The 16,610-nt window shown below is 46.4% G+C and overlaps 1 protein-coding gene across 1 annotated transcript in view; it reads left to right on the forward strand.

Moving 5' to 3' along the window:
• Positions 1 to 16,610, forward strand: part of Creb5 (cAMP responsive element binding protein 5) — a 393,781-nt gene that overhangs the window by 251,400 nt on the left and 125,771 nt on the right. The gene's annotated exons all lie outside the window — the stretch shown is intronic.

Genomic DNA, 16,610 nt, shown 5'->3' on the forward strand with positions numbered 1-16,610 from the left:
TCATATGTGCAACTCCCCTGCAGTGCCTGCAAACACTGTTTAGTTATAGCCATTCACTACCTCTGGCTCTTACCGTCTTGTCTTTCTGCACCCTCTTCCATGACCATCCCTGAGCCTTGGGGAGAGGGTGCTATAGATGCCCCATTTAGAATTGGGCATGCCGCAGTCTCTTCTTGTCTGTACCTTGACCAGCTGTGTGTCTCTGATGAGGGTTTAGAGATGCCCTCATCTATGGGTACACAGATAAGTCATCCGATGTCATTTTATTACCATGTCCATTTAGCAGAGTGATGGTTGTAGCCTTCTAGGATCTGTGACCTGTCTATTCCCAGACTCTTGGCCCCAGTGCTTGTTTCGAGTATGGGTTCCATCTTAAAGGTATAATCAGAAAGGGGTTGGTTCCTTCCATAGCATCTATACCATTATTGTGCCCATAGGGCTGTCTTGTCAGGCCAGATATTACTGAGGCTCCCAGAGTCCAGAGTTAGCTACGACTGACATACAGTTCTCCTGTGGTAATGCTTGTAGCTCCTTCCAGTGCTATGAAAGCTAGCCAGTGGAGATGAAACTTCAAGAGTAGCTCCAGCTTTATTTCTCCATGTTCTGTGGCTCAAGTGTGTGTAATCTTCAGCAAAGGGGTCTTAGTGGCATGTTCTAGAGTTCGACGAAGAGCAATGACAATAGTTAGGTTTCAGTCTTTGGGGCCTACTAGTCAACAGCTCCAGAAAATGTAGCCCATTCTTGGCAGTGGGAGTTTTACTTGCTAGTCCATGTAGTAGGGGCATTGTCCCTGCTATGGGGTAATTCCATTTAAGTTATTTTCTATATGTATATTGATATATATATTTAGGGAGTTTCTACAGTATTAAGTTTCTGTATGACTTTTTCAAAATATTTTTTAAAGTCAGTTATCCCTCCCTACGCATCCTCCTCTACCCTGCCCCATTTGACCATGGAATGGTCCTCATATCACACCATTTACCACTTTGCTGACCTCTATAGGTTTTCCAGATAAAACACACCTATCTAAGGGTTCCAAGCTAACATCCGTATATGAAAAAACATGTGACATTTGACTTTCTGCGTCTGAGTTCTCTCACCCAGAGTGACGGTTTCCAGATCCATCTATTATCTAAGAATTTCATTTTTCTTAATACTTGAATAGCATGCCATTGTATAAACATACCACATTTTCATGTCCATTCATCAGATGATGGTATCTAGGTTGTTTCCACGCTCTGGTTATTGTGAATAATGCAGCAATGAACATGGATGACCCAATATCTCTATCATGGAATACAGAGTCCTTAGGGCTGGTCTTGAATCTTGCTCTTTAAGGTCAGAAAAGAGAGATTTTTAATTCCTCGGGTTGTCGGAGAAGACTCTCCTGGAGGATATGGGTTTGGCTCCTAGTACCCATGTCAGGCAACTCACAACTGCCTGTAGTTTCAAGTCCAGGAAACCTGATGGCCTCTTCAGACCCCCTTAGGCTCCTGCACTGATGTGCACTTAACCACCCACTGCATCCAAATAATTCAAAATATAATAAATATTTTTAAAGGGAGAATAATGCAGATAAACCAAGAATGAATTGAGGTTCTTCGTTTCTCTTGGTTTGGGTTAGTGTATCTGAAGAAATCGCAGGGCCGTGTGCGTGGTGGGTTGGTGGGAAGCTGGGCAAGTGGTTTCGGCTTTTGTAGACGATTTCCTCATCTGTAAAAGAAGAAGAATGTACCCGGCTTAGTTCTAGGATTTAGTAAGGCAGTGTAGAATAACCTAGGCCGTTATTGGAATTTAATAAGGATTGGTTAGTTAGCTTTTGTTTTTATTATAATTAGCATTAGAATTTTTTTAAAGAGAATTCTTTCTGCCAAAAAGTTTTATCCCTTCCCTAATGGCCCTGGAGCCTATGCTTTAAAAGGTCACAGTATTAAATGACTGTAAAGTAGATTCTATGAGAGCTAGGAGCCGTGAAGCTCAGTGGTAGGGCAGCCTGCCTAGTGCATGTCCTGGCCTTGATCCTTACCACTGTGGGAAAAAAATGTATATTTTATGATAATTAATGGGAAAACGTCCCAACCAAATGCATAAAGCACCCGATAAGGAGAATGATTCTACTATGGGAGAAAAAAAATCACTGGATGAGAAGTGGAGAGAGTGGATCTGGCTAATAACAGCACATTGCCCAAGCATGCTGCCTTTCTCATCCCTGCTTGGTGTTGGGACTGGGTTGAGCAGAGTTGACAGACAAAAGAGATTGCTTTGCAGTGCATATAAATTGGCTTTATCAGGGCCAGAGCTTCTATTGCCTTTTATCTGCTTCTAAGACCAGATCCAGGATGTTGGAAAGAATTGCCGGAAAAGGGTCCTGTTCTTAATGCATTTATTTGGTTACAGAAACACCAGACCATTTAATAACTGCTATGAAGCCAGCTCTGACAAATTCTGATTGGCAGAGGCTGGCTGACTTGGCCGAGTTAATGGGAAATGCCCTGGGCCCCAACCCTGTGGCTGCTCAGGGCACCACCTCCGTTCCCAAGAACCCAGAGCTGTGGAAATCATGGGCAGGACTGACACCCTCTCCAGTCCTGAGATACCAGGCCTCCCGTGATTGCAACTGAAAAAGCCAGGAAAGGGACAAAGACCGTAAGAGATCTGTGCCTGTGATTCGACTTCTTGTATCTTAGTCTTCACTTACAAAATGACAAAAGTCAGACTTCAGAATCTTTCGTGCTCTGTGAGATCATATTAGCAAAGTGCTTTGAAAATTGGAGGATGCTTTTGTTCCGTCCCCCTGACTTTGAAGTAACCGTAACAATGTCTGGCTCATGGGTGTCTGTGACTCCCTGAGCCCCAGCAGCCACCCACCCTTCTTTCTCCTTCTAAGTCAGTACAGGCTGTCTCTCTGGAGGGACAGACTGGCTCTGGCCCAATGTAACTACTCGAAAAATAATAATAAAAAAAATTTACCCATAATAGTAAAGGAGCTTTGATAAACATCTGAAATCTTGCTCTTAAATTTTTTCATTTATTATTTGGAGTGATGAATTTATCATCATTTGATTCAGGGGTCCTGGATATAATTAATATGAGGAGTATTGCCACAAGTTCTGAAAGGGTCTCCACATTTAAAAATCTGTCTTAGGGACTGGAAAGATGGCCCAGGAGAGGTAAGAGCTCTTGCTGCACAAGCATCAGAACTTAGTTCAAATCCCCAGCACCCACATAAAATGTGCACCCGTAATTGCACTGGGAAGTACAATGTGGGGTCAGAAATGGGAGGCTAGCTGGGGTTTGCTGGTCTCTAGCTTAGGTCCAGAATCATTGGGAAACCCTATTTCAAGGGAATAGAGCAGGACCTAACATCTCCCTCTGCCCTCCACATGTGTATGTGTGTATACCATACACATCCATGCATGCACATTCTTCTGTGTGCTCCACACATGTGTATACACACGCACACCCCACACATATCATACATGCACATGCTCCTCTGCGCTCCACACATGTGAATACACACACACATATCATACATGCACATGCTCCTCTGCCCTCCACACATGTGTATACACACCACATATCATACATGCACATGCTCCTCTGCCCTCCACACATGTGTATACACACACACATATCATACACGCACATGCTCCTCTGCCCTCCACACATGTGAATACACACACATATCATACATGCACATGTTCCTCTGCGCTCCACACATGTGTATACACACACATATCATACATGCACATGCTCCTCTGCCCTCCACACATGTGAATACACACACACATATCATACATGCACATGCTCCTCTGCCCTCCACACATGTGTATACACACACATATCATACATGCACATGCTCCTCTGTGCTCCACACATGTGAATACACACACACATATCATACACGCACATGCTCCTCTGCCCTCCACACATGTGAATACACACACACATATCATACACGCACATGCTCCTCTGCCCTCCACACATGTGTATACACACACATATCATACACGCACATGCTCCTCTGCCCTCCACACATGTGTATACACACATCACACACATATACATACAAATATAAAAATTTAAAAATGAAATCTATCTCAGAACATCTGTGCTTATTGATACAGAATAATCCAAACAAACTCTTCTCCCCGTCTTCACTCTTTACTAGGAAGCAGCTCTTGGGGCCATTGCATGGACTACATTCTCCCCAGCCGTCCTGGGAACTCTCAGAATGAACGTTTTTCATAGGATAACATACTTAAGTGAGGTTTCCAGGTTTTGTTTTGTAAATCTTGCTTCCTAACTGTAGAAACTAAAAGAGGTCTCTATCTCGTGCTCATGGGTAATTCTAATTTTATCACTTTTGCCAGGTCTCAGGGTGGTAAAGAATAAAGCGGAGCCCTGCTGACATGAAGTTTATCTCTTGCTAATAAAAACCACATATCTCTGTGGAGGTGCTGGGGCTGTGTTATAACTTTCCCGGAATGACAACCAGAAGGCAGAAAGGGGGCCAAGGCATTGGGACCTCTCCTGGGTAGACTGTAGTTTAAAAACATCGTATCTTTTATTGCTTGCCAATCAAAACCCTTTATCTTTTCTACATTGTGGGAGTTTCCTCCCCAGTGTGCTCAGGAATGGAGAAAGGGGGCACAGTAGTAGAAGGAGAGGGGAATTGAGTGCCTTCTCAACCTTCTCCTCAATAGACCACAGCTACAGAACCATGCCGTGGTGGTTCTCCCATCTTCCAAGTCTGTGACCCAGACACGGCATCCTTGGTCTATAGCCACCATCACCCTTTCTGAAAGGACCAGTCTCAATCAGGGCTCTCCGGACTCTCTTCTGACTTCCTCCTAGCTGCTGCTCCCCCCATCCTCTTTATCCTCTGCCCTCCTCTTACTGGAAGAGTCTGTGCATGACTCAGTCCGGGGCCCTGCCCGTCTACTTGTAATAGGCTGTCCATCAGAACTGATTCCCAGTGGATGGCTTCAGCACTGGCTGCTGCGCTGAGCTCAGATGTTCCTGTTGTCTGCCTTCCTGGCTTCTCCATCTGTATGTCTAATAGGCATCTCAAATTTAATATGCCCAAGGCAAAACTCCCGACCCTCCAGACTCATCTATGATGACACCTTTCTCATCGCAGCCATTAGCGACAGTATTTACGCACCGGATGAAGTCACAGCACAGAGTCATCCTTGCTCCTCTTTTTCCCCACTCAGTGGCATTGGCTGGCTCTGCTGCCCCTGTTCATTTTGACTCTGGCCTCATATACGCTTTCTGCTCCCCACCCAGTATGAGTTTCCATGGCCGCTTATTCAGACTCTTACGAAAATCTCTGAACAGTTCCCCATGCTTAAACTTTTTCTCTGGGACACAATGGTTAGTGAGATTTCCTTAAACTAAAATCAGGAGGCTGGAGAGAGACGGGGCAGTAATGAAGAGCATGTCCTGTTCTTCCAGAGGACCCAGGTTTGGTTCTTACCACCCACATGGCAGCCAACAGCCACCTGTAACATCAGCTCCTAGACGATCCAGTGCCTCTGGCCACTGCAGGCGCCTAAATTTGTTTCATATGCGCACACCTGCACAGCAAGTTCGCACGCGCGCGCACACACACACACAAACACATACACACTCACATACACACACAGAGAAACATACACACAGAGTTTAAAAATAATAAATAGTAATAAAAATATTTTAAAATCAGATGCTACAAGTCTCTTCTGACTGTCTAACGTCTTATCTCTGCAAGACCCCATCCTTCTCTCTCTTCTCATCTCTTCCTGCCTTCCTTTTCTCCCATCTCTCTCTCCCTCCCTCCCTCCCTCCCTCCCTCCCTCCCTCCCTCCCTCCCTCCCTCCCTCCCTCCCTTCTGACCATGACTTCCTTCCTTTCAAGCATCACACCCTGTCACTTCTTGCCTATTTATCTGGATGGTTTTCTCTGCACCCTCCAAGGCCTCGCTTGGCTCCTTCTCACCATGCAGTTCCAGGTAAGCTGTGGCATCTCCAGAGAAGACATTCTTGCATGTCGTATCTAGAGTAGTTTCCCCTCCCAGCACCCCACCTCCTCTTTTCATGTTATTTTCTTTGTAGCAATGGTCAGTGTAAAAAGATGCTTTGTTATGTGTATGTCTCTCTGTGTGTGTTTCTGGTTTTAGCCTTTGCAACTCTTAGATCTTCTTTGTTTTGTTTTCTTTTTTTAATTTTTTTTTAATTTATTTATTTAGTAAAGATTTCTGCCTCCTTCCTGCCACCGCCTCCCATTTCCCTCCCCCTCCCCCGATCAAGTCCCCCTCCCTCATCAGCCCGAAGAGCAATCAGGGTTCCCTGACCTGTGGGAAGTCCAAGGACCGCCCACCTCCATCCAGGTCTAGTAAGGTGAGCATCCAAACTGCCTAGGCTCCCCCAAAGCCAGTAAGTGCAGTAGGATCAAAAACCCATTGCCATTGTTCTTGAGTTCTCAATAGTCCTCATTGTCCACTATGTTCAGCAAGTCCGGTTTTATCCCATGCTTTTTCAGACCCAGGCCAGCTGGCCTTGGTGAGTTCCCGATAGAACATCCCCATTGTCTCAGTGTGTGGGTGCACCCCTCGCGGTCCTGAGTTCCTTGCTCGTGCTCTCTCTCCTTCTGCTCCTGATTTGGACCTTGAGATTTCAGTCCGGTGCTCCAATGTGGGTCTTTGTCTCTGTCTCCTTTTCTTATGTGTTTCTAAAACCTAGGTTGAGAATTCGTGCATACATACACACAGAGACACCACACACACAACATATGAACATACAGAAGACGCAAACATAAACACATAAAAACCATACATAGCACACAAAACATACACACACACATACCCATACACAAAAAACCACACAACTCACATATACACACAACACACCACACACACACACACGCCTCTCCTGTCCTGGTTCCTCAAATACCATCATATGACCATTAGTCTCGGGTTTTCTTCACTTCATAACACGTACAATAGGGCAAATTCACCTTTATCAACTAAACCTTTTGAGAAGTGACTTGAAGTCAGCTAAGAAAAAGGTATTGGGTAAGTGGAGTGAAAGGGGAGACCAAGAGAGAAACAGAAGGATCTGGATTTTGCTGAGCTTTGCCAAGCCAAGGGCTATCAGGTAACAACACACGGCCTCTGTTAATGTAACAGAAACTGAGGAATTAACACGGAGCATCCCAGAGTGAATTCAGGGACCTGCTAGGCTCAAAGCTGCCTGACCTTCAGCTTCTGTCACCCCGAAGCAGCTGTGACTCAGGGATGCTGTGCAGCTTGGAATTAGGGACCCACACATAGTGACAATTTGCATTTGAAAAGGGAGAGGTTTGCCATAGGGGGTCAAGTCCAAGGATGTCCCTCTCCCCCATCTCCACCAAATGGCAAAGGCAACTACCAGGCAGTTAGTATTTAGATCTGAGAGTACCCAGATCATTAAAGAGGATTGCTTTCCTAACACTCAGACGAGAGCCCTCAATGCTAACCCACATCTCTTCATCTCCAAATCTTTGGCCCTGGACCTTCTGTCAGCATGCTTCTCTGAATAAAGGAATAGTAATGGTTTTAGCGCCTGTCAGAGCTGAAAGCGGCTTGGTGGCCCCGTGCTGGAGATGTCATAAGTACCAACAACGTACAAAAGCTTGAGCGACTGCTGGGTGTGGTGACACCTGCCAGTCCTCCCAACACTTTGGAGACTGAGGCAAGGGGATCTTGAACTGAAGTCTTCCCTGGGAGACATAGCAAGACTGACCGTATCTCAACAAATAAGTACATTTAAATAAAAGAAAGAAACGTGTCAAGGTCTCTGACTTTCGTAATAATGCTTGTCTTTTGGGTGTCCCAGAGACGGCACCCAACCACTGCTGTCTAGAGCCAGCACGTCTGCCATGCCTGTGCCTAAGTCATTGTGCCGTTACTGTTCGTTTGCTTCCTCTCCTAGGCATTCAGCGCCCACCAAGGTTTTCCATGTGTCTGTGCCCTAGCCTTCTATAGTGATATCCATTTTAATAGCTGTTTCTGTGGTCCCACGACAAGATCAGTATGACAAAGAGTTGGTCCAACAGAACTGTACAAGGTGGATCATTATAATTCAGACACTTTAGTCTCACTGCTCAGCAGATGGAGGCCTTGATGACTCACAGGTTGTGATGCTATTCCCCTTCATCAGTCACTCTTGAGTTCTGGATGTGGAAAGGCAGGCGCTTTCTCCTCCTAAGTGCTGTGGTACTCCACAAGGTTAGGGATAAAAGGCTTCTAAAACATGCTTTTAAGAGCCTTTAGGACAAGTAGGGGATGAAGGACCCTAAAGACAGCATTCCTTAGGACCCAGAACCACAACTATCTTTGATGCTCAACTACAGTTCAAGGAAAAAGAACCATCTTGCTGGGCGGTGGTGGCGCACGCCTTTAATCCCAGCACTCGGGAGGCAGAGGCAGGCAGATCTCCATGAGTTCAAGGCCAGCCTGGTCTATAAGAGCTAGTCCCAGGACAGGCCCCCAAAACTACAGAGAAACCCTCTCTCGAAAATAAAAGAAAGAAAGAAAGAAAGAAAGAAAGAAAGAAAGAAAGAAAGAAAGAAAGAAAGAAAGAAAGGAAAAGAACCATCCTATGTCCAAGATCCAAGGTATAGTAGACTAGGACCATGAAAGAGTCCTTTCACCAAGACACCCCCCACCCCCACCCCACTGTGACAGTCACATTAGGAGAGAAGAAGCATTGCAAGATAAACTTCTGGAGGCATTGAACGTAAACAGAAGGGGAATGCCTCGCAAAACTAGTCACAAGTCAGGAAACGGCAATCTTATCCGGGGTCCTGGAGGACACAATCCCACAAAGTATGTAGATGGGTGTCAGGTTGCTGTGAACAGGCATGTTTTCTTTCTAGCCACCATAGGCATCCTGTTTTGGAAGCAACATGACACTCAGTTCCTCGAGGGTTGGTCATTTGCAGACAAATCACTGTGTTCTTTTTACCTTAGGAAATAGAGAGGAGAGAACAATCCTGGGTTCTTTGAAACACAGAGACAGCAGAGGAAAATGCACATGAGACTTATTTTCTTTTGTTCACTTTACTCAGTTACTTCCCCCACCCCCTTGGAGTATTGAGAATTGAGTCAAGGACTCGAAAATGCTGAGAAAGGACTCTACAACTGACCTGTAGCTTTAGCCCCTATTTATTTTATTTTAAAACATGGTGATTTTTTTTGTGTGTTGTTATTTTGAGACAAGGTGTCACTATGTTGGTTGCTCAGGCTAGTCTTGAAGTTCTTGGCTTCAGCAGTCCCTGCCTCAGCCTCCCGAGTAGCTGAGATTATAGGCAGAGGACACCCCACGGGGCTCTCACATTCATTTACAGTTTATGCTCATAGGCTAGCCATCCCAAGATGACTGTCTAGAGTTTAATCTTGCTCATAATTTAGTGTAGAAATAACCAGCATTAATACTCTGGGAGTCTTTACTTTTAAAATACACATTCTTCAGCCTCCAATTTTACTTACACAGTATCTAAGAAAATAACCGGAAATCTTCATTTTTATTCTGTAGCCAGATATTTGGAAGCATAGGGAATCTGAGAATCACTGAGAATATTTTTCAGGAGAACATAAAGTGGAAGGGAAGCTCAGTGGGGAGTGCTAGGGGACCTGGAGGAGGGCAGCAGTGGAAGGATGGGATCGGTGAACTTTGGATAAGTATATGGAAGTTTCAAAGAATAAAAGTATTCTTTGAAAAAGGAAATATCAGAGACTGCATACGGGGATAAATGCAGATGGACCTTGGTTTCAATTTCCTTCCGATTTCTATTAATGTCAGAAGAATGCTCAAATTTGTGAAGAAGGAGAAGTCTGGAAACTTTTTTTATGAACCCTCTTGGACATCCTAACTAATCTGTCTTCCCTGTCATAGGGAAGAAGCTAAACCATTTTTTTTATCACGTTGTACTGTGCTTTTGGAAAGACTAGAACGTGCCAATGCGCGCACACACACACACACACACACACACACACGAGAGAGGCATCACAATCATTTGCTCAGAGCTCAGAGGCTAACTTCATTGTTGGGCGGGATTAACTGCACCTTTCCTTCCAGAATTCTGGTGTAAATACAGAAACCACAGTCATGTACGGGCCTGAGAAGGACAGCAGAATGTGGAAGTGGATTTGGAAACCAAAATATTATGTCAGCAGTTTCTCTTTCATTTACTGTCCGTTATCAAAACCAACATTTTAACCCAGGGGCCCAGTTAATCAAAACACAGATAATTTCATTTGGAAGGCCCACGGCTTGAGGTTTAAAACAGGAAAAAAAAAAAGAGCCTTCCCATTCATGCAACAGAAGTGTTGGGGAAATCTTCCTGCAGAAACCCTTTTAGTCGATCCGTGCTGGGACACCACTCTCTTCAAAGGGAGGTCAGTTATAAGCTGCACAGAGTCCCACAGCAGGGTTCCTAGTGAATGGAAATGCAAGTACATTTCTATAGTTTAGCCTTCCTTAGTATTCTCAAAAGCCGTGTGTGTGTGTGTGTGTGTGTGTGTGTGTGTGTGTGAATAGTTTTAACAATAAAAACAGACAGCAGAAAATATCCTTCGAATTTTTGTTCTGACAAGTCATTACTGCATAAGGATACATGTGCACAGGTTATATGGCAATGCTATGCCAATGTGTGTGTGCATGATTTATATATGTATGCATGTATATATTATATATATAAGATTTGAACATATTCAGGTTCTGGTACTCACAGGTGTCCTGGAACCAATTCCTCACTGGGATCAAGGGATGATTAACTACAATGTACAGTGGCAAGGAATTTGGAGGCAGAGGGGCAAGATAATCCATGAAGAGAATAACTCAGTGGTTAGAATTTACAATGTGCAAATTCTACTCTTTTTCACTGATTTTGAGAGTCCCTACAAGCTGAGTTGCCAAAGATGGTCAAGTTCTGGTAGGCACTTGTTTGCCTTCGGGATAGTGGAGTGGGGACTGGAGAGCTAAAAATACAGAGTCTGCAGTGTTGAGACAGAGTGTGGCCCTGATGATACTCGGGGATATGAAAGTGAGGTGGCCAAGCGCATGTGAGGAGCGTGAGACCCTCAGGACCAGGGAGAGCATCTTTCTCATTTCTTACTTTTTGAGGTTTTGCAACGAAACTCTCTTCCTTTCCCCGTCTATGCGAAGCCTGTCTCTTTGAACAGTTCTCTGGGCACAATCATGGCATCTGGAAGAGACGGCTGTCTTCATACATCCTCCACCATCCTTGCCAGGTCAGGAGCAGGGCCGATAGCCTTGATACACAACAGTGTGGGGAAAGGATTGTAGTCATGCCCCTGACTTAGTGTTTGACCACTGGGCATTCAATTTTCAGCTCATGATGGTTAATGATCATATCACAGAGGTGTCCGATGACGCAAAACAAAAGAAATATTACCACTTGTACAGTTCTGAGGCAGACCGGAGAGGACCATAATTATGTTCCACACAAACAACATCATGAGGAAAGTGATTAGGAGTATGAAGGATGTGGGATTGCAAGAGGGAGAGCTGATAGGGAAAATTCCTGACTGTGGCAGGTCTTGCTCCCTCTCCTCAACTGAGCCCCACAACTTTGCTGGGTCTATCAGTGTTCATGGGCCTTTGGGCAGCTGCCGTTGTCAGCACGGGTCTGGATTCGTGGGTGCCAGTAGGAACCTGCAGCTTGGTATTTCGCCTACCCCTCAGTGGTCTGTCTGTCCCTGGAGTAAATGTCTGCTTGGCTTTTATTTATTTATTTATTTATTTATTTATTTATTTATTTATTTATTTTGTTTTTTTTTTTTTTGTTTTTTCAAGACAGGGTTTCTCTGTGGTTTTGGAGCCTGTCCTGGAACTAGCTCTTGTAGACCAGGCTGGTCTCGAACTCACAGAGATCCACCTGCCTCTGCCTCCCAAGTCCTGGGATTAAAGGCGTGCGCCACCACCGCCCGGCTCTGCTTGGCTTTTATAACCTGCTCGGGTGCTTTGGCCTCGGCAACTCAGTCGCAGCACTGGGCCTGAGTGGAAAGTGGACATCTGGTCGATCATCTCCTGTCATCGGGGTAGCCAACCAAGCCACAATGCCTTCTTTTTTCTCACTTTGTCACATGCCCTTGGATTAATTGCTCTGAGCCAATTCTGGTGACTACTGGGCCATATCCTGAATTTACTTGGCATGAAGACCTGAATGCAGTAGAGACTAACAAGTTCACTGGGCTCTGACCCTCTGAAATCTCTCAATGAAAGCATGCTTCACTCATCCGTTTCGTCCATCTCATCTCTTCCTAGCCAATTTTTAGCCCCTTCTACAGTTCCTCCAATGGGTTGCAGAGGCTTTGGTTAACCACCAATTTTGGCCTGAGTGGGTTTTAGTATCCGTCTCCCTTGCCTTGGGGTACCCAGGAAGCCATGTGGGTCTCCTCGCCTCGGTTTTTAGTTCCCTGGAGGTGTCATGTGGGAAGCCGTCAGACACGCTCTAGTTTTGGTTGCTCCTTGTTTAACGCCGCTGCTCATCTTCCACGTGTGCCTTAGGCTTCATGAGAAGGGCTTGGGGGACCTGAAAGCCTCTGAGGAGAAAGTGCAGAGCTCAGAGGAAGAAGACCCACATGCCCAGGCCTGCGGGCTCCCTGGAGTTTTCTCCTCATCCCAGACCTTCCAGGCCCTAAGAAATTTACAAAACAAAACAAGAAAAACAAAAAACGTGTACCAGCGGGAGCAGGACCTGCTAGGGAGGAGAAGTTCCAGGGAGAGCTGGGCAGCCTGGGCAGCGACTGGCAGCGGGGATTCGGTCAGATTTCTTGGGGCCTTACTCCTTATGAGCCAGATAACCTGCCAAGGCCTAGGTTGCAAAAAGAAAGTCCCGTAAGAGAGGAGGAGCGAACGGCTGTTGAGAAGGACAAGCACGGGAGGGTACTCCCTAGACCTGACCTCTCTCTAAATGAGAGAGCCTCATGTCCAGGGAGACAAGCATAGGCCAGGTAATCCCCAGACTGCCAAGTGCTCTCATCTGTTCCATCAACAGATACTCAGTGGGGGGGGGGGGGGGGAGGCACGTGCCTTTGAGAAAGTATGACAGCCTCCAGTGACACAGGGGTATCTTTATTTGAAGACTGAAGTAAACTTTTGGGGAAAGAGGTAATCAAATTCAGTTGTGATATTTTAGGGCTGAGCAAAGGTCTCACCTGACCTCCCAGTACCTACCCACCCCGAAAGTTGTCTGCCATTAGATGATCCTGTCCCTTCTCACAGTATTGCCTCTTCAGGACATCGCACGTGGCATTTGAAACGAGAACGGCCAGTCAGTTGCCTGAGGGTTCTTGGTGCCAGGCTGGAGGAGCGGCAGTAGGTACCAGACAGGAGTGATCAAGGAGAAATCACTCAAGGCCTTACTTTCTTCTTGGCGAGCCCAGGGCTGGTATCATCAGGCCCGCTGGCCTGAGCCTCCTGGTCCTGCTTGCACATGGTTGAGGGTACGTGCCGCGGACACCCCTCCGCCTCTGTCCACTGTGAAAACAAGGGACACCCAAGTTGAAAGGAATGCTGAGTGACACCATGTGGGTGTGCAGCGGTCTGTGACCGGAAGGTCCGCTGGAAGCAATTTGCAAAGGGGGTCCTTGGAAAACCACCTGGATGGTTATTCTAAATTAAAAAAGGAAGAGATGCCACATTTGGGGGGATAATTTTTAATACTAGGTTTATGGCTGATTACATGTGATAGCCATTACTGCTTGTTTAACTCTGAAATTATCTGGCCTCTCAAGTTCCCCAGGGACTACAGGAATCATGGGTTAAATTTTAAAAACAATGTCTGGGAGAAGATGACATGCTTTGCCTTGAGGGGAATAGATGAAGCTTAAAAGGAAAAAAACAAAACAGAAATCCCGCCGGCTTCCCCTAGGAAGGGTCCTTACTTCTTACATCGTTGTCTGTGTCTTCCATAATGTCACGGAGCCCAGAAAGTCACCGGCACAGAAAGCTTCCTCTCCTTGGTTGTTGGGCCTTTCAGCTCCTGCAAGTCCTGCTGTGCCTTTTCCAGCAGGGTGTTTTGGAAAGAATCCAAAGGGGCTCAAATCTCAGAGGTTTCCTCTTCTTTGGAGCCGATTGTGTCGTCAGGAGCTGGGAGGCTGAGTGAGTTACATGGAACAGCTGTGCGGTACCGCCACCCTCTCCCCAAGGAGGATGGCTCCTCGGAGGACAGTGTTGGGCTCCATCCTGAGCGAGCCGGCCAATCTGAGGGCCTAGCCCACTAGCCGGGGCTGCTTCAGTGAAGGTCCCCACCAGGATTACAGCCCTGTACCCGTTCCCACCACTGAAAGCAGGCTCTCCATAGAAGCAGCCTGAGCATGGAGGGACAGGAGTGGGGGCCAGGAGGCAACATGGGTGAATGGGTGAAAAATGAGGTCTGGAGGGGAAGTGCCTGTGGGAATTAGGATAGTCTCTCTCCAGTTAGTTGCACCTAGGAGGGAAGCCAGGATTTCTTTTCCACAGTGGGAGACGCCGAGTGGCCATTCTTTGGTTGAAAAGCGGCAGAAAGGAAGCCGATGCTTCAAGCAGAAAGTGTGAAGAAGAATAAACACTCAGACCGCTTTGAACTCTGCTACTGGTCTCCACTCAGTCCCGCGCTGCAAAGCAGCAGTGTTTATTCCTCTGTTTCTCCTGAAGGAGCTCTACTGGGACTTGTGAGCCCTGGGACAGTGGAACCCTGCTGTGTCGTCCCTGACCAGGCATCGTAGGCATCTCTAGGTCCTTGCAGTTTGTGTGAGTTCTGGAAACACTGAACTCTTGGATATGTGACTCCGATCTGAGGTTCACTTGCCCTCGCTAGACTCCTTGTGCTTGGAGAACCGCAATGCCTGAGGATCCCAGCGGAGGTCTTGGTCAGGCTTTGGCCAAAGGTATCATCTTTGCAACTTTCCAGGGAAAGCCCAGGGAAGGTCTCTGGGTGAAATGTTTATGACAACTTCATTCCAACACAGATGAGGCCCATCACCCAACAGCTTAATCCGACCCCTATGATGTGGGATAAAACAATCCTAGGCACAGCATATGAAGTTTATAGGAAGATGTCAATTTGGAAAACCCCACCTCCTAGACCATTTCGATATCCCTAAAATAATAACACCAAGACATTAAGTATGGAAGCTTAGACAAGGAAGGATATTAGTGGATAGGAGAGGACAAATGGAGAAAATAGAATAAATCTCTTCTAAAAAGGGGCGAAAGTCATTTATATAAAATTTTGCCAAGCGGACTTGGAATTATAGCTTGTAGGAGCTGTTGAAAATTTTGCGTTATTTATTCCCTGCAGTAGAAGAAAAATCAATGGCTGCTTGGGCAGTGAGACAAAAGTGAGTTATCTAGGCCACTGACACGGTGGGCCACGCTGTAACAGCCACATTTGCCGCTGTCAGGGCACGGGCTTCCGTGGCGCCAGCTGTAACTCTGGCTGATCACCTCTAATTCAGAGCTGCCTGCCTTGCTAAAGGTGTCACGGGGAGCCACTGCGGTCTCAGCATCGATTGAGGACGTTGTGACAGGGGGCAGCTTGCCAGGGAGTGTGGGGGCAAATCCTGAGTGGAGAGATAGTCCCTGGAGCTGAGTTAAATCCCAGCGGATCCAGATGAACAGGTCTGGACCTTCCACAGTGGGTATCTTTAATAAGCTAAGTGATTTCCCCAGAACTAAAGGTCCCTCCCTGCTTTGTGCCATGTGAAGAGACATGTTTTTATCAGGTACCCCGATTCCCTGGCGCACAATGATGAGGGCACTAGACTGTAGTCAAAGCTGTGATCACGTATGGGAGGGAAATGCAACCTCATGCCTTTCTTCTGCTTTTGTGGTTAAAAAAAAAAATCCTAGTGAGTTCCCTTTTTCAAAAATTTACTTTTTATTTTTATTTTTTGATAAGGAGGAGGCACAAAGCTGTGATGGGAAATAGTAAAAGTGGAATAAGAGAGCTGTGCTAACAAAGCTGCCCAGAGTCAGGACTCTTCCAGGTACCCTGTTTACGGAGTGAGAATTCAGCAATTAAACGGGCTTTTCTATCGTTTGTGAAGATACCGTTTGGTTTCTCCACCGCTCCCAAGCTGTTTTCGTCCCCCTGTAATTAAAAAGTAAAGAGAGAAAGACATCCATACTGTTTGCTCAACCTGAACACTCTTAAAACACGCGGCTCCACCCCAGCGTTCATCCCATCCCTGCAGCAAGGTGACGAATGGGAGGCTTGTCTTTTGTTCTGAAGGGGCCGGCATCATTTCCCTCAGCTGAGAGCTAACCTTAGAGAGACCAGGTTTCACTCAGCTCGCAGAGGTCCTTTCTCTCAGCACGGTAAAAAGCCCCCGGAGCGGCCCATGAAGGGAGAAATGACTTCGATTTCACAGTCCTTGATGATTCCAGACACAGGCGTGTGTTTGGACCAGAAGTGGTTTTGCCCTTGCTGACAGGGAGGTCAGATATGAGAAGTTGGGGGTGGGGGTGGGGCGGGGTAACGGGGTGGCATTCTGCAGAAAACCCCATGCAGCTCCAGGAAAACGTGTCCACGGCAGTGGAAACCCTGTCACCTGGTTCTGAGCTGAAGCCCTTTGC

Source organism: Microtus pennsylvanicus, chromosome 21, assembly GCF_037038515.1.
Source record: "Microtus pennsylvanicus isolate mMicPen1 chromosome 21, mMicPen1.hap1, whole genome shotgun sequence".
Lineage (NCBI taxonomy): Eukaryota > Metazoa > Chordata > Mammalia > Rodentia > Cricetidae > Microtus > Microtus pennsylvanicus.